Source organism: Magallana gigas, chromosome 2 (genome assembly GCF_963853765.1).
Source record: "Magallana gigas chromosome 2, xbMagGiga1.1, whole genome shotgun sequence".
NCBI classification, from domain to species: domain Eukaryota; kingdom Metazoa; phylum Mollusca; class Bivalvia; order Ostreida; family Ostreidae; genus Magallana; species Magallana gigas.
This window is the reverse complement of record NC_088854.1, coordinates 27433596-27443317: the sequence shown is the minus strand read 5'-3', so window position 1 is coordinate 27443317 and position 9722 is coordinate 27433596. Positions and strand designations below refer to the sequence as shown.

At 33.0% G+C, this 9722-nt stretch overlaps 1 long non-coding RNA gene across 1 annotated transcript; it reads right to left on the bottom strand.

The window, feature by feature from the left end:
• Positions 1-6382: 6382 nt before the first annotated feature.
• On the bottom strand, positions 6383-7820 carry LOC117681527 (uncharacterized). Its single transcript, XR_010710205.1, has 2 exons — positions 7360-7820; positions 6383-7236 (listed from the first exon to the last, which is right to left on the bottom strand). It is a non-coding gene; the product is annotated as an uncharacterized lncRNA (long non-coding RNA).
• Positions 7821-9722: the final 1902 nt, after the last annotated feature.

The following is a 9722-nucleotide window of genomic DNA, read 5'->3' as shown; positions in this document are numbered from 1 at the left end:
GCTGTTCTTCCATCCTCACTCGCCAAATTGACATCAGAGTGACTCAATAGGAGGACCAGAGTTTCCATATCACCATTTACAATAGCAGTAAACAACAGTGGTTCACCATTAGCATCAAACATATTGGTATCGACTCTAGATCTAAAACACTCCTTTAGTGAAACGATATCTCCATTTACAACTGCTTGTTGAAGAGAAGGGGTTGAAATCGATGTTTTCATTTTTTGATTTCCTTCTGATGGCTTACTGATGCTTTTGTTAGAATGATATGACGATTGCAGAGTTGATCTGCTTTTATATGTGTCTCGTTTGTTACATTTACATATTCTAACGTTTTCCTTCCACACAATAGATGCGATTGGTTAAAGTTTCATTGAAACAAACTAATACAAATAGACCGAGCATTTACATTTGCTGCGAATAATACGTTGCGGTTAGCCGCATTTATTTAATTAATTGGCTCAAGGATAAATATATTGACTACAAATTGTTTCCATGTTCAGACACATAACAAATAAAGTGAGTAATATCAGTAAGCGTATTCTACTAGTCAAAATTTATATAATTATTTAATGATGAGCAGTTGTTCTGATAACATTAAACTGCCAGCTCATTTTTTGAATATAAATACTTTTCGTCCGGTATAAATAAATAATAATAAATAATTCGATAATTTTAATTTATTGGATTATTATAATATTTTGTTTGAAAAACTTTTATTCATGATGGGGAGTTCAAGAGTCGGATTATTTATACCCCAGCTCCATTGGTCAAAAATTGTAAACGCTTTGTAATAAGAAACCTTTCATGGTAAATCTTTAATGATATTAATCGATTGAATAATAATGCACATAAAATGCATACTGTTTTTTTCTCCAAGTATACAATACACAGGAAATTAAAGACAATTTCTTAAAATAGAACACATAATTAATTCAATATTGCCAAGTGACAACTTACCATGTAGTTTTAAAGAAGAAGCTAATGGAAGACACAGCAGTGAATTTCAAAATTCACCAGCAGGACAATATGAACAAAATAACAATGCATGAGTTTATCTCCCACAAGTGTCATAGTACAGAAAATTTATTATCAAATCAATACATTTAAGTTTTTGGTCGTATCGACCACTCCTTAGGTTCAAACCCCTGACCAAGGGGCCTTAAATGTCATGATTTTGGTAGATATCTACTTGGACATCATAACATTACATTTAGATTTTCTCAGATATATATTGGAGTAGGGAAAAAGATTTTGGATTTTGAAACATTTTCACCAGATGGCAATATTGACCCAGGAACCATAAATTTTAATTTCAGTAGAGGATTTCATGGACATCAGAATCGTGTATTTAGTTTTTCACAAAAAGGCAAAATTAAGCAGACTGAGCAAATTAAAGAAGATTTTCTAAGAGTTAATAAGATTCACAATAAGGCTACCCTACTCCCGCCAGAGGGCCAGAACCCCTAATCCAGGGGTTATCAATTTAAGCAGAAGGCTTTATGGAAATATTTACCCTGCATTCAGTTTTCCTAAAAAATGTAGAATAAAGAAGGTTTTGTAAGATTTGATACGTTTTCACCAGGTGGACATATTAGTCCCACCATGCGGCCTGAAGCTATGTCTAAAGGGTCATGAATTTCATAATTTATGTAGAACACTCTATGGATATCAGATTCATGCATTTAGATTTTTCTCAAATATGCAGGGGAACAAAGAAGATAATTTAAGATTTGATACATTTTTTATTATATGACCAAATTGGCCCCATTATTGGGTCTGAATCTCTGACCCAGGGGCCATTAATATTATCATGATGGTAGAGGGCTTCATTGAAAACTATTCAACATGTTCCTCCAAACCCGTGTGGAAGTAAAGAAGACAATATTTGAAATTTGTTCTTTTTTTGGCATACTTGTTCCTGTGTCTATGTAAGGCCCCGGACATTTTATAATCATAAATATCCTAATTTATGTTTATCTTATCCTAGAATGATTCAAACCAAAAATGGTATTAATTTGGCCTTGTAGTTTTCAAGATGGGGTTAAAAATGTAGAATGTTTAACGCACGACCGACGACGCACAACGACGGAGAAGCACCGTTGACCTTATAGACTCAAAGTGTCTTAAAGAAATGCAAAACATTTCATGTACAGTGTCGATTATAACCAAAAAGATTAGTCATGGTGTACCTCAATTATTTGATCTATTGATTTCTTACTATTGTAATTGATATCATAAGATATTATCTTACATCGGTATTGTTTCATTTTTTTCACCTACTAGTAACCGAAACATTTCTAAATTTTGATACATATGTATGATACTACTATCCGAAATAATTGGATTTTTATTCCTAATTCAAGGGGCATAAATTTATTCCACTATACTCAAAATCGAAATTGACCAAGATATTCATTTAATAAAACTGTTCACAAAATATCATTTCAGTATGCATCCTCGAAGAAACTGAACGGATACTGTTGGTGGACCGACCGACAGACAGAAGAACAGAAGGTAACACCTCTGCAAGGCAAATTAATTGAAACAGTTGGTAGACTGACCGACCGAACGATCGACAGACAGACAGAAAGAAGCAAAGCAATTTGCCCCCCCCCCCCTTCTTCGAACGGGACATCATAATTATGTGAAAATAATTTCAAATATGTGTTGTATCAAACGAATTATTTATTTATTGCGATAATTCCTCGATAAAAAAGTTAAAAACTGATATCAATCTTGGAAGATTCTTTTGAAAAGAAATTTTCTCGAGAGGGGTAAAATTTAACATCATTGTTTCGGACAAACTTAAAAAAACATGCTTGGGTATTATTTTTGATATATTTTAGAGCCTCGTTTCGCAGTCACCCTTTAGTGTTCAGTATACAAATAAGTAGACTGAATGTTTTTGATATATTAATCTATTTTTAAAAAAACATTGGGTTAAAGGAGCATAGTCACGATTTGTGTCAAAAATTATTCTTCCGTTTTTAATCTTTACAATGCTTCAGTAAGGCATCTCTAATGGTCAACCAAAATTTGAGTGTCAGTCTTCGTGTTATAGGCGAGATACATATCAGCTTACAATTCTTTGTCATGTAAACAAAGCTTTGTTTACAATTTGAATGTTGAAGTAGAAAGTCCAATTTTAGACACAAAATTGATGTAATAAACGTTTAGAACTATTTATTTATGCTTAAAAAGAATTAGAACAGAGATCAATTATCGGTATATTGAACCAATGTAAACAAAAACAGGACATGAGTCTTATTTACAAGACAAAGAATTGTAAGCTCTGGAACTTGCCTATAACTCTACGACTGACACCAAAATCTCTAACTAGACACCGTTTCAGTGCAGAACCTTCTTCATTCATTACTGGTTGGTGCAGAGAGAGATTTGAGATGAAGGCTTCCACATTTTTTTTTTATCTTTAAGTGTCAGAGTAATTGAATAATTTGTCAAAATGATATGTTGGTAGAAGATTGCATCTGATTTTTTATGGCTTCCAACTGTTTTCATTAGCATCGTTTTACAATTTTCCATACATTTAGCAAATATGATTGGTTAAAACAATATTGATACAAACTAATACAAAAAGGAAGAGCATTTAGATTTGTTGCTTGTTGTATGTTGTGGTTTACCGCTGATATTCAACTAATTGGCCCAAGGATGTATTTTACTGTTCACTTTTACAAGATACAAGATATTATCATATAAATGATACTTGCCAATAGTGTGCATTTTTTTCTTACTGAACTCGATTTGTAAGTGAAAGTAAAAGAAATATTTAATGCAAATCAATTCATATATATCAATGATATAAGATTATCAAAGTAATAATACATTTTTCTAATCAAAATTTAAGGTAATTCTTTACTGGTAAAAGTCTAGGATGACATTTAAAACTCAAACCTGATTTGAACATAATTTATCTAAATTGAATGAAAAATTAAATAAAACATACATGTCATTTCACATGTTAAGATGTCCGATAAACATAATCTGTAGCACAATTAGCATTAAAAAAGCTAAATGAGTTGTTTTCAAGTAAAAAATGCATGTAAGTACTCAAAAACCTATAATAATTTTATATGCTTCTGATTTTTTTTTTATCTTCAAAATTTTTGTTATCAAAAAGTTGAGATGAGAGAAATTTCGTTCTGTGTATGCAGTTGTGAACGCATCTTTTGGTTGTTTATTAATTAACAATTTTTAATTTTCAATGAGTCCATTAAGGCAAATTGGAAATATCCATATTTAACGTACTTCCAATTTATAATTATAAATCAATTCACATGTGATTTTCCTCATTTCTTTTTCCTGATTTGTTTCAGGAACACAATTGTTTTATAATGTAAAATTTGAATATCATGTTTTTAATCGCAAGATACATAATATTCAGCTTTATTCACTTCAGTGAATAATTTAGAACTATTTAATAGATAATTGACTTGAAATTGTGTGGTTTTTGTAAGGACAATTCGTTTGTTAATCAATTCAGTTAGGTCCCAGTAACCACCAAAACAGAATCGCTCGAATACAAACTTATTTTCCACAACGGGTATGGTTTTGATACGAAATTATATTCCCAACCTTAAATCAGACACCCAACAAAGCTAGCCGTTCGACTCGACACTTGTTCTTCTGTAAAAGTTCACCCTGTAATATAACAAGCATTGTAAAAGTGTTGCATATTAAAGCAATATGCGTCATCTCAATATTGTGTTATTAACATAAATAATACAATCAAGTATTATTTTATATTTTTTCGCGCAATTCGTGACCTATTAGTGTAAACCAATGTGTTAACTACGAATCTCTAAGTCATAAGATCGATTCCTGCGTTTTAGTCATATATCGTAAAATGCTACCTTAGAGCAAAACATGTTGGCACCCCAAGTTTATAAAAAGTGTTGTTTTCATGAGATTTCCATGAAAAGTCAAACACCATTCAGATTTAGTTGTAGGGATGTTACACAAGATTTTCTGGTGAAATATTAAGTAAACGAGAGCTTACCATCTTTTCCTTTGTGACACTGATATGTGTGAGGGATGTTCGGAAAATATGGAGACTAACTCTTTCTTCCTTTGGGGAAAAAGATACCATTAAAATTTCATAAAAAAGTAAACCGGAATACCGTTTATCATAAAACTGAAATTTTTCAGTGAGCGGTATTATTAGATCGCACCTGGTAAGCTGACCAACGTCCATTGACCCTGGAGCAAACTTCAAACTTATCGCAACATTATTTTTGCGCGTTTCCATGCTCCTATACTTTAACCGCCTTACAAGCAAACGAAAAACATAAGTTATTCTTCATTTCTCATCTTTTGTTTTCAATTTAGGACATTTACATATTTTCTCCATTCTTGATTTTTCATTAAACAAAATTTTTAAGTCAACTTATTGTGAAACGTCTCATTCTGTATGAATAGTTTACAAGTATTGACATCAGTTTTCGTGTAAATGTAGTAAAAAAATTAGTTCATTTGTTTTAGTTCTAGTTAAACAATAAGTAAAACAGAATAATATATTTACTTATCACATTGATATGTGAAGTTGCAGTCTATTTAATGGAGGAGTTTTTTTTTTGTTACCCGATTTTAAAAACATGAAACACGCCGTCGAGATGACGCACGAACACTTTATAGAAATACACCCATCTTTATATCAGGCTTAGTCTCTTGTACCTTTCACCACTCAATTTAAAATGTAACTGAACCACTTAATATCTTGTTTGCTCTCATTTGTTTGAGAATCATTGTAGGTTTCTTTTAAGTTTTCATTTTTGACGGAAAATAATCGTGTAGAAACTGCTTTGATGTAATATCAAAGAATGTGCCGGGGTTACTTCCATACAGTAAAGGTAGTTATTGGTAAGAGCTATGGCTACTCTGAAATAATTTTCCAAAGACTGTGAGCACAATAACTGTTTTTGGTTCCTCTTATTGTCAAGAAACCAAGTTAAAATTTTGCTATACTTTCCTTCTACGCATGCTCTCAACGCTGACATTTAATTCATTAAAACGCATCTGATGTGCCAATAATACAGCGCCTCGAAAGGATGAATAACATATAGTGATAATGGTTGGACGGGGTCACCGTAGACGGAGTAGTCTTTTGCATTAATTTTGCTTTTCTCATGTTGATAAACTCTGCCTTCTCTTAGCATGCCAACATCAAGACGGGGGCCTTCAACTGGACCAACCATTTATGTATGAGCAATAATTCCGTCAGTTGTCGTTATACAGTGATATATGAGACAATGTACTCAGTACAATGTAATTAAATGTAAATGGGTTAACTTAAATCTACTTATAGTTTCTTTTCTATTTTTAAATAAAGGAAAGATGTGTTAAAACAAAAAAAATACGTACAATGCATACTAGTCTCATTTTAATTTCTTTATATTGTTGACATCTTTAAACACGTTGAAATAAAGAACTGACAGCTTTTATCGAAATCATGAATTAACTATTCACCCATTGTTTTTAAGCATGTCTTGAAGAATTCTTTTTCCAAAGCATGCACTGCTGTAATGAAGATCTTCCGCATGAATTTTATCCTATCCTTGTGCTAAAGCTATTGCAGGACAAGGAAAAAAAGGCTTCGTACAGTAGCATATCTAGAGTCAGTTTGTCAGTAACAAGTTTTAAATCGATCCTCTATTTTTCTATTCACATTGAGCATGTTTGGTTATGCTTACGTGCGCATGAAATTCCAGTTGGATCTTTTCTGTCCTAGTAGGGATGTGGCACGATTCACCGTTAACTCAATCTAACGCTGCAAAGCCCAAGCTCGGCAGATATACTAACGTCATTCAGCAGAATGTTGCTTTCATGTACAAGTCTGCACAGGCACAGACTAATTCTAGAGTTCTCATAGCACCATGTGTTTGGAATTTGACATGGTTTTAAATGAAAGCTTCAGTTTATGAATCAAATTTCTGTATTTTGACTCCTTCGTTTTGTTGCCTGTAAAGTTGTCAGGGCACAACCAACTGTCACAATTTTTCAATACGTATCCACAACAGATAAGGGTTTTTACAATTTTCGAAGACCCATAACAATCTGCGTTTGCCACGAAAAAAAGAGCAGACTGGCCAAGATGGTCGACTTCATTGACGTCGCTTCCGTGCTTGATCAAGTATTCTGCAATGTTTAATTTTCCATTTTCTAGTGCTAACAACAATGGTGTTTTACCGGAATTGTCCTTGCTGTCTACCCTAGCACCTATAATTAAAAACAAAAAACTTAATTGCCAAACATACGTTTTTTTAAAACAAAAAAAAGAAGCAAATATTTGGATTTCGATAAGGTTCGCTAAAAATAGATATTGATTTTCAATGGACATACCTGATTTGATTAGTTTTTTGACCATGCTCATATCGTTCATTTCGACAGCAATCATGAGAGCTGTTCTTCCATCTTCACTCGCCAAATTGACATCAGAATTACTCAATAGGAGGACCAGAGTTTCCATATCACCATTTACAATAGCAGTAAACAACAGTGGTTCTCCATTATCATCAAACATATTGGTATCAACTCTTGATCTAAAACACTTCTGCAGTGTAGCTATATCTCCAGTTACAACTGCTTGTTGAATAGAAGGGGTTGAAATTGATGTTTTCATTTTTTGATTTCCTTCTGATGGCTTACTAAAGCTTTTGTTAGAATGATATGATAATTGCAGAGTTGATCTGCTTTTATATTTGTATCGTTTGTTACATTTACATATTCTAACGTTTTCCTTCCAAACAACAGATGCGATTGGTTAAAGTTTCATTGAAACAAACTAATACAAATAGACCGAGCATTTACATTCGCTAATACTACGTTGCGGTTAGCCGCATTTTTTTAATGAATTGGCTCAAGGATAAATATATAGACTACAAATTGTTTCCATGTTCAGACACATAATAAATAAAGTGAGTAATATTAGTAAGCGTATTCTACTAGTCAAAATTTATATAATTATTTTATGAGCAGTTGCTCTGATAACATTAAACTGCCAGCTCAATACTTTTCGCCTGGTATAGATGAAAGGTATTCGATAATTTCAATTTATTAAATTATTATTGCATTTTGTTTGAAAAACATTTATTCATGAAATTGGATGGAAGGAACTGGAATGGATGGTTCAAGAGTCAGAAAAAATATCGGATTATTTATACCCTAGCTCCATTGGTCAAAAAGTGTAAACTTTTCGTAATAAGAGACCTGTAAATCTTTCATGGTAAATCTTTAATGATATTCATGGATTCATTATTAATACACATAAAATGTAAACCGTTTATTTCTACAAGTATACAATACACAGGAAATTAAAGAAAATTACCTTAAATATAACATATACTTAATTCAATATTGCGAAGTGACAACTTACCATGTAGTTTTAAAGATGAAGCTAATGGAAGACACACAGCAGTGAATTTTAAAATTTACCATCATGACAATATGAACAAGATAAAAATGCATTGGTTTTTCTACCACGAGTGTCATAGTACAGAAGAATAAATTATCAAATGGATGCATTTCACTATAGGGCCGTCTCGGCCCAGCCCTAGGTTCTAACCCTGACCAAGGTGCCTTGAATGTCATGAGTTTGGTAGATAACAACTTGGACATCATAACATTACATTTAGTTTTCTCAAATATATGTTGGAGTAGGGAAGAAGATTTTCTTAGATTTTGAAACATTTTCACCAGATGGCAATATTGAACTGCTGACCCAGGGAGCATGAATTTTAGTTTCAGTAGAGGAGTTCGTGGTTATCAGAATCGTTTATTTAGTTTTTTACAAAAAGGCATGTGAGCAAATTAATGAAGATTTTCTAAGAGTTAATAGAGATTCACTATACGGCTACCTTATTCCCGCCATAGGGGCTGAAGCCCTAATCAAGGGGTCATCAATTTAAGCAGAGGGCTTTATGGAAATCTTTACTCCACATTCAGTTTTTCTCAAATATGTAAAAGAATAAAGAAGAAGGTTTTTATAAGATATATTTTCACCAGGTGGCCATATTAGTCCCGCCATACGGCCTGAAACTCTGTCATGAAGTAAATAATGCAGGCAGAACACTATGTGGACATCAGATTCACGCATTTAGATTTTTCTCAAATATGCAAGGGACAAAGAAGAAAATCTAGGATTTGATGCATTTTTATTATATGGCTAAATTGGCCCCACTATTGGGTCTAAATCCCTAACCCAGGGGCCATGAATTTCATAATGTTGGTAGAGGGCTTGATGGACAACATTATACAAATATTGACTGGGGTTGAGGGCAACATTGATTATGTTAGCTCCCGTGGGAAGATGTATTGCCTGACGCGAAGCGGAGGGCAATATTTTCGTCCCAAGGGTGCTAATATAATCAATGTTGCCCGAAAACACAGTCAACATTTGTTTGTTATATGAAAAAACAAACCAAAATTTAAGAAAGTAATCAAAAACAGATCGTCGTGATTTTCTCAGCTCAACAAAGAATTCACGAATTCAATTTTGTGCAAATTTCATCTCCAAAATATCCTCAGCATCAAACGGTCACTGGTGATTTTCCGCCGCTCGGAAGAATTAACATACAGATGTTCTACCTGATTTTACTTCAAAGTTATTCGCAAATCCTTACATCCGTAATGATAGCAAACCGTCGCATTGCGCGTCTGTTGTTTGCTTGCCTTGACTGACTGTCTATTATGACGTCACCTTGTTT